Below are 9,593 nucleotides of genomic sequence, written 5' to 3' on the forward strand. Positions count from 1 at the left end.
AGAGCGAGAGCACACGTGCATCGTCTTTTTCGGTTGTGTTCGAGTGCAGACCGCAAAACGAAAAACGGTTGACAGTTATTTGCGAGCTATGATTAATACCCAATAAGCACAGCGCTTGTTATCCTGCGTGGCAGGATATAGAAATCTTCCCTGATATCCACGACCAATCACAGGAACCAGCGTTATATATCTGTTCTTTTTTTTTTTTGGGACGGCATATCAAACTTACACTCCCGGAACTATACCTTTATTAAATAAGTTAATCCAATCGTGTAAACTGATGCCGCTATAAACTCATTCACTTAGCTCAATTAGACCACAAAAAAAAAATGGAAAAACCATATTTTAGTCTCCAGTGGTAAACGAAAATTCCACACAGTTTGATGTTGATGACTATTCTGAACTCTGACGAGGCAGCCAAGGTTAGGCCCCACGTTGGGCGCCATAATTATTTCTGTAGCATATAACAATCTATTATGACTGAGCTGGTGGAATATTAACGTGTTAACGAAGCACGCGATGTCCTCGGCATTTCAGATATCTAGTCGGCTTGGGGTGGATCAGCAAAAGAAAGAACCGCCACGTTAAAATGCTCGTATGCTATTGAAAAATAATTAAAATTCGCGTACTATATTTATAGACAAAAAGGGAACGAACAGAAAAGGCTAGTATAAAGATAGAAAAGAAAAAAAAAACTAATAACTAAAACTAAACTAATATTTAATTTCTCTTTATATCTTTAGTTTCACCATTAGTTATGTATAGATAAGTGTATATAAAGAAATTAGCTATATATATATATAAGTATTGTAACTTATTGGCAAAGAGATAAATGTTGCTGGAAAAGAACTGGGTTATTCTATAGAAGCAGTGTAATTCAATAATTAAGAGGTATGATATAGTAATAGTAATAATAATAATGACATATTTAATAATAAAAATGAAACATCGGAAGGTATATTGCGGTATTACGTTAGTTTTCATGAATGCAAAAAAAAATTCATAATTCCAATGCGAAAGACGAAAGGCGTAATCAAAACAAACCTTATTTTAATGCGAAACAATTACTTCAGCTTCTAAAGCGCATTGCGTATTGCTGATGACGAAATAACTAAATAAAGGGTAGAATGCAACAATATATATGATAAAGCACTTACAGTAAATCCAATTCCGGCGGCGAAAGATCTTTGGCTGCGGCGATCGGCTGGGAAAAACAAAAGTTCTTGCTCATGGTTAAAAAAGTTAGATCGTCGTCGGTTTTTTTCCTTTTCTATATATATATATATTTTTTTTTTGTAATATAATCACATTATTATAAAGGAATAGTTTTTTTATGTTTGTTTGATTTTTGATTGCAGAATTATACGTTTTTCTGGTCAATTGTTCAACGACTACGGCTACGGCGCTGCGATGCTGGCTCACTTTTCCGCTTAACTTTTGCCTATGGGACTGCTCACAAGGCCAAAGAAAAAAAAATAAAACAAAAAATCACTTCCTAATTCGTTACCGGGGGTTATTAAATATTTACCCTGCATTCAGGCCTGGCAACTGCTCTTTCTTTCCCACTGGCTTTTACTACTTGTCGCGTGGTTTTTTTTCTTTGTCGTTCTATTTTTTTTGGTTTTTTTTTTGTTTGAAGTTTAATTGTATATCTAGATAAAATAGCACATTAAGCTTTATTTATAAGCTTTTTTTTTTTTGTTTTAGCATACTCACAGCTTGCACTCAGCTTGTCGGTATTTGAAACACATTGAAACTACATTGATCAATATGACGGCACCGAAGACGAAAATAACTATGCCTACTCAGCTTTGAATTTTTTAGAATAAAATACTCCTCACTTCCCTATTTTGAATGTAAGGTGAGGAGTGGTCAAATATTAAAAATACTTATTGACACCGGATCAAACAGAAATTACATTAAACCCGACCTAGTAAAAAATCTCATACCCAATAAAACCAAGTTTAATGCTGGCACTGTTGGGGGGCAGTATTCAAGTAACTCTTCTAATTTTCAATTATCCGGATATAAATATAACATTTTTTCTACTACCCTCCCTGACATCTTTCGAAGCTATTTTAAGAAATGATAGCCTTAAGGATTTAGGGGCAGAAATAAAAATCAGTAAAAACCTAATAACAACCAAATATGGGATTAATGTGCCGATCAAAGAAAAAAAATATGAAGCAGTAATAGCATTATCACAAGAACAGACCATTTAACCGATAAACAAAGAAAAGACTTGGACCAACTAGTAAAAAAGTATCCGACACTATTTGCTAAAACAGACGAAAGACTTACATACACCACAAATATCAAGGCAGAGATCAGAAGAAATACAGACACACCAGTGTTTTCCAAATTTTACCAATACCCTATACCCATCAGAGATGAAGTAAACAAACAGGTCAAAGAATTATTGGATGACGGAATAATTCGTCCATACCGATTGCCATACAACTCACCAGTGTAGGTTGTTCCAAAAAAAGCAGACGCATCAGGTGAAAAGAAATATCAAATGGTCATCGATTATAGGAAACTTTACAAGGTGACTATAGCGGATAAATACCCCTTACCCGATATAAACGAGGTACTGGCCCAACTTTGAAATAACAAAATTTTCTCAGTTTTGGGCCTTAAAATTGGGTTCGATCAAATTCCACTTAATCCGTATATAACGGAAAATATGTGTTTTTACGACTTCCATTCGGATTGAAAAATGCGCCTTCAATATTTCAACGCGCGCTCGACGTGTGTCCAAGAGAGAGTCTGCAAAGAAATTAATTGTCCTTAATCAAGAAGCGTTAAAGGCATTTAACAAACTAAAGAACGCACTTGTATCTAAAGAAGTAATATTACAATACTCTGATTATAATAAATAATTTCAGCTAACCACGGACGCATCCAATTACGCAATAGGGGCGGTTTTATCACAGAATGACAAGCCAATCGCTTTCTTTTCCAGATCACTTTCAACGCAACAAACGGGAAAGAAATGCTAGCGATAATATGGGCATTAAAAAAATTAAAAATTACCTGTACGGTAAAGCAAAGGTGAAAATTTTCACTGACCACGAGCCCTTAACGCATTCTCTTAGTAACTGGAATGGAAACGGTAGAGTAAAAGGTGGAAAAACTATCTCGAAGAATACAATCATGAATTACTTTACAGACCCGGTAAAGAAAATGTTGTAGCCGACGCGTTGTCAAGGATCAATGAAATAAATTCGGTTACTACTCAGCATAGTTCAGAAAGTTCTGGAGAATATCTGATTTCGAGTATTGAGGTACCTATACATAAATGCGTTTAAAAATCAAATCTTTATAAAAATAGGGACTGACACAGAATACAATTTCAGCATACTGCATCCTACATTTCAAAGACACACCATAAGCTAACCAGAGTACGATAGTGAAACACTTGTTAAAATACTAAAAAAATATCTTAATCCATCAGTTATAAACGGAATCTTTACTAAAGAAAAAATAATGGCAGAAATACAGAAAATCTACCCTCAACACTTTAGAAACGTTAAATCGAGATTTACATCTTTAATTGTCAAAGACCTCGCAACTGAAGCAGAACAGGAGGATATAATCCTCCAAATTCATAATAGAGCTCATCGAAATACCCTAGAAAACAAGCAGCAACTATCAGACAAATTTTACTTTCCTAAGTATGGATAAGGCTATTTTGGGAGTGCATTTACAAATGATACAATCTACTATGTCTAAAGCTGAGATCGTCATCAAGACTTTAGGCATGATACAGCTTCGTCATTCGCACACTGGAATGTACATAAAGGAAAAAGTTATTGAGATCATGAATGACTACGGAATAACCCTAGATCAAATCTTCAGGTAAAATTTTAATTGCAAAATATGTTTTAAATGACTGTTATTGAAAACTTAAAACTATAATCAAAGCATTACATCGGATAATGGAAAAAACATGACAAAAGCTATTCAAATTTTAAATGATGATACGGAGTCTCTTCTTGACGATGACACACACGATGACATTAACGGTGAAAATGTGATGGAAAAACTTGATACCATACAGCTACCATACAGATACCATACCATATTCACCTTGTAAGGTGTGCTGCGCACACACTTCAACTGTGCGTAATCGACATCAACAAGCTAGAAGAGATCAGCGAAAAAATTTCATAATTTCATTTTTCATAATATGGATGGAGCTAAAGCTAAAGTGCGAGAACAGCCAAAATTATATTAAAAAACAAGAGAGAACGCTATAGTCGAGTTCCCCGACTATCTGATACCCGTTACTCAGCTAGTAGAAGTGCAGGTTTGTGGGCGTTAGAGTGGGCGTGGCAAAAAGTTTTTTGGCAAATCGATAGAAATTTAGACGACTAATACAAAAATGAAAAAATATCTAAACATTTTTCAAAAGTGTGGGCGTGGCAGCTTTGGGCGGTTTGTGGGCGTTAGAGTGGGCGTGGCAACATGAATCGACAAACTTGCGCTGCGTCTATGTCTCTGGAGTCTGTATGCCCAATCTAAACTTTCTAGCTTTTGTAGTTCCTGAGATCTCAGCGTTCATACGGACGGACAGACAGACAGACGGACAGACGGACAGACAGACGGACGGACAGACGGACATGGCCAGATCGACTCGACTATTGATCCTGATCAAGAATATATATACTTTATATGGTCGGAAACGCTTCCTTCTGCCTGTTACATACTTTTCAACGAATCTAGTATACCCTTTTACTCTACGAGTAACGGGTATAACAAGAAAGAACGCTATAGTCGAGTTTCCCGACTATTAGATACCCGTTACTCAGCATTTAAATTTAAAAAGTTTTTTGGCAAATCGACAGAAATTTACAAGACCAATACAAAAATGAAAAAATATCAAAACATTTTTCAAAAGTGTGGGCGTAGCAGCTTTTGGCGATTTGTGGGCGTTAGAGTGGGCGTGGCAAAAAGTTTTTTGGCAAATCGATAGAAATTTACAAGAATAATACAAAAATGAAAAAATATCAAAACATTTTTCAAAAGTGTGGGCGTGGCAGTTTTGGGCGGTTTGTGGGCGTTAGAGGGGGCGTGGCAAAAAGTTTTTTGGCAAATCGATAGAAATTTACAAGACCAATACAAAAATGAAAAAATATCAAAACATTTTTCAAAAGTGTGGGCGTGGCAGTTTTGGGCGGTTTGTGGGCGTTAGAGGGGGCGTGGCAAAAAGTGTTTTGGCAAATCGATAGAAATTTACAAGACCAATACAAAAATGAAAAGATATCAAAACATTTTTTAAAAGTGTGGGCGTAGCAGCTTTTGGCGGTTTGTGGGCGTTAGAGTGGGCGTGGCAAAAAGTTTTTTGGCAAATCGATAGAAATTTACAAGACCAATTCAAAAATGAAAAGATATCAAAACATTTTTCAAAAGTGTGGGCGTGGCAGTTTTGGGCGGTTTGTGGGCGTTAGAGTGGGCGTGGCAACATGATTCGACAAACTTGCGCTGCGTCTATGTCTCTGGAGTCTGTATGCTTAATCCTAACTTTCTAGCTTTTGTAGTTCCTGAGATCACAGCGTTCATACGGACGGACAGACAGACGGACAGACGGACAGACGGACATGGTCATATCGACTCGGCTATTGGTCCTGATCAAGAATATATATACTTTATATGGTCGGAAACCCTTCCTTCTGCCTGTTACATACTTTTCAACGAATCTAGTATACCCTTTTACTCTACGAGTAACGGGTATAAAAATTACTAGGACAGATCAAAATTCGAGAATGTAAGTTACTTGAAAATTATGCGATGTTAGCTGCAATCTACATTGATCCACGCGTCAATTGCATCTTAAATGACCAGCAAAAATGCTTAGCAAAGCAAAATCTAAAAAAAATAACTATATCGTTTATTTCAGCTAAAACAAGTAAGTCTACGTGTGTTTGAAGTTAAGGTCCTGTTTTATTGTTGTTAATTGCTATTAAATGTTTTAACAAAGTATATTGTCCATGTTTTAAACTAACATTGCGAAAAATATGTTCAAATTTAGTTTTTATTTAAGGTGCATTCCCCAACACAAAGTGCGCCATCATGCGAGGGTTATATCCAAGACCAGAAGAAGGAGCTGACATCTGACGGTGGTGAATGTGCTGACAGAGAAGAGTCTCTGTTTTCCGCCTATTTGGATGGCGTACAGACAATCTCAGAAACTAAGGAAGAGCCTGTATCTAAAAAACTGGTCCAGATCTATGCTGACATAGAAAATTTCGACCTTATGCATGGACGTTTGCCACTAAATGCGAACATTTTGCAGTATTTTACTGATATTAAGCTGCAGTCGCCACACCTGAATGCGCTCGCACACGTTGTACTGGCTACACCGGCGACGCAGGTGTCTGTTGAGAGGGCCTTTTCAGCGCTTCATTACATTTTAAACGAGCGACGAAGCTCTTTAAGTGCAGAAAATGTTAATTCGCTACTAATTGTTAAGCTTAATACTGAATAAGTAATAAATCTAATGTTTACATCTAATAAATATGTTAAAGTTTTTGCTAAACTTCGTTTAAAAGGCACTGAAGACAAAAGACCGTTTACGATGAGTCTTTCGTTTTTTCGCTCTTCTGCTGACCCTCATCGAGCGAGCGTTCAGTTGGCTCGCTCTCTCTGAGTTGTTGTTGAGTGAGCATAACAAGAACCACGCGACTGAGAACTGTTGACCGAAAACCAAAACAAAGAGAAACGAAAAGTTCTGTTCAGAGCGAGAGCACACGTGCATCGTCTTTTTCGGTTGTGTTCGAGTGCAGACCGCAAAACGAAAAACGGTTGACAGTTATTTGCGAGCTATGATTAATACCCAATAAGCACAGCGCTTGTTATCCTGCGTGGCAGGATATAGAAATCTTCCCTGATATCCACGACCAATCACAGGAACCAGCGTTATATATCTGTTCTTTTTTTTTTTTGGGACGGCATATCAAACTTACACTCCCGGAACTATACCTTTATTAAATAAGTTAATCCAATCGTGTAAACTGATGCCGCTATAAACTCATTCACTTAGCTCAATTAGACCACAAAAAAAAATGGAAAAACCATATTTTAGTCTCCAGTGGTAAACGAAAATTACACACAGTTTGATGTTGATGACTATTCTGAACTCTGACGAGGCAGCCAAGGTTAGGCCCCACGTTGGGCGCCATAATTATTTCTGTAGCATATAACAATCTATTAAGACTGAGCTGGTGGAATATTAACGTGTTAACGAAGCACGCGATGTCCTCGGCATTTCAGATATCTAGTCGGCTTGGGGTGGATCAGTAAAAGAAAGAACCGCCACGTTAAAATGCTCGTATGCTATTGAAAAATAATTAAAATTCGCGTACTATATTTATAGACAAAAAGGGAACGAACAGAAACGGCTAGTATAAAGATAGAAAAGAAAAAAAAAAAACTAAAGAGGGAGAAAATAAGGGATACACTTGCCAACATCACTTCTTCTATCACGCAAGTCTGCGTAATGCCCACCCTTCCATGATCCTTATGGTCCTACAAATTACACTTAGGATCCCTTGAAGTGACTACATTCTACTCATTCCATGACACTTTGATATGCATGACCCCCGGATAAGAAGAAATTTATCTAAAATTCATGTTGATAACCTTTTATTAACATAGCAATTAATAAACTATCCATTTCATATTCATCTTAATTCTATAAGTATATATTTTTGACATAATTCACCTAAATTTCTATTTCATTTCTTTTTATATCTTTAGTTTCACCATTAGTTATGTATAGATAAGTGTATATAAAGAAATTAGCTATATATATATATAAGTATTGTAACTTATTGGCAAAGAGATAAATGTTGCTGGAAAAGAACTGGGTTATTCTATAGAAGCAGTGTAATTCAATAATTAAGAGGTATGATATAGTAATAGTAATAATAATAATGACATATTTAATAATAAAAATGAAACATCGGAAGGTATATTGCGGTATTACGTTAGTTTTCATGAATGCAAAAAAAATTCATAATTCCAATGCGAAAGACGAAAGGCGTAATCAAAACAAACCTTATTTTAATGCGAAACAATTACTTCAGCTTCTAAAGCGCATTGCGTATTGCTGATGACGAAATAACTAAATAAAGGGTAGAATGCAACAATATATATGATAAAGCACTTACAGTAAATCCAATTCCGGCGGCGAAAGATCTTTGGCTGCGGCGATCGGCTGGGAAAAACAAAAGTTCTTGCTCATGGTTAAAAAAGTTAGATCGTCGTCGGTTTTTTTCCTTTTCTATATATATATATATTTTTTTTTTTGTAATATAATCACATTATTATAAAGGAATAGTTTTTTTATGTTTGTTTGATTTTTGATTGCAGAACTATACGTTTTTCTGGTCAATTGTTCAACGACTACGGCTACGGCGCTGCGATGCTGGCTCACTTTTCCGCTTAACTTTTGCCTATGGGACTGCTCACAAGGCCAAAGAAAAAAAAATAAAACAAAAAATCACTTCCTAATTCGTTACCGGGGGTTATTAAATATTTACCCTGCATTCAGGCCTGGCAACTGCTCTTTCTTTCCCACTGGCTTTTACTACTTGTCGCGTGGTTTTTTTTCTTTGTCGTTCTATTTTTTTTTGTTTTTTTTTTGTTTGAAGTTTAATTGTATATCTAGATAAAATAGCACATTAAGCTTTATTTATAAGCTTTTTTTTTTTTGTTTTAGCATACTCACAGCTTGCACTCAGCTTGTCGGTATTTGAAACACATTGAAACTACATTGATCAATATGACGGCACCGAAGACGAAAATAACTATGCCTACTCAGCTTTGAATTTTTAGAATAAAATACTCCTCACTTCCCTATTTTGAATGTAAGGTGAGGAGTGGTCAAATATTAAAAATACTTATTGACACCGGATCAAACAGAAATTACATTAAACCCGACCTAGTAAAAAATCTCATACCCAATAAAACCAAGTTTAATGCTGGCACTGTTGGGGGGCAGTATTCAAGTAACTCTTCTAATTTTCAATTATCCGGATATAAATATAACATTTTTTCTACTACCCTCCCTGACATCTTTCGAAGCTATTTTAAGAAATGATAGCCTTAAGGATTTAGGGGCAGAAATAAAAATCAGTAAAAACCTAATGACAACCAAATATGGGATTAATGTGCCGATCAAAGAAAAAAAATATGAAGCAGTAATAGCATTATCACAAGAACAGACCATTTAACCGATAAACAAAGAAAAGACTTGGACCAACTAGTAAAAAAGTATCCGACACTATTTGCTAAAACAGACGAAAGACTTACATACACCACAAATATCAAGGCAGAGATCAGAAGAAATACAGACACACCAGTGTTTTCCAAATTTTACCAATACCCTATACCCATCAGAGATGAAGTAAACAAACAGGTCAAAGAATTATTGGATGACGGAATAATTCGTCCATACCGATTGCCATACAACTCACCAGTGTAGGTTGTTCCAAAAAAAGCAGACGCATCAGGTGAAAAGAAATATCGAATGGTCATCGATTATAGGAAACTTTACAAGGTGACTATAGCGGATAAATACCCCTTAC

General features: G+C 35.9%; 2 long non-coding RNA genes across 2 annotated transcripts; both read right to left on the reverse strand.

The window, feature by feature from the left end:
• Positions 1–1,291: 1,291 nt before the first annotated feature.
• LOC120457637 lies at positions 1,292–1,944 on the reverse strand. Its single transcript, XR_005617066.1, has 3 exons — positions 1,717–1,944; positions 1,529–1,652; positions 1,292–1,449 (listed from the first exon to the last, which is right to left on the reverse strand). It is a non-coding gene; the product is annotated as an uncharacterized LOC120457637 (long non-coding RNA).
• A 6,136-nt stretch (positions 1,945–8,080) lies between these two features.
• Positions 8,081–8,839, reverse strand: LOC120457654. The gene is made up of 3 exons (XR_005617071.1): positions 8,735–8,839; positions 8,547–8,670; positions 8,081–8,467 (listed from the first exon to the last, which is right to left on the reverse strand). It is a non-coding gene; the product is annotated as an uncharacterized LOC120457654 (long non-coding RNA).
• Between the last annotated feature and the right edge of the window lie 754 nt (positions 8,840–9,593).

Source organism: Drosophila santomea, unplaced genomic scaffold (genome assembly GCF_016746245.2).
Source record: "Drosophila santomea strain STO CAGO 1482 unplaced genomic scaffold, Prin_Dsan_1.1 Segkk69_quiver_pilon_scaf, whole genome shotgun sequence".
In the NCBI taxonomy this organism is placed as follows: domain Eukaryota; kingdom Metazoa; phylum Arthropoda; class Insecta; order Diptera; family Drosophilidae; genus Drosophila; species Drosophila santomea.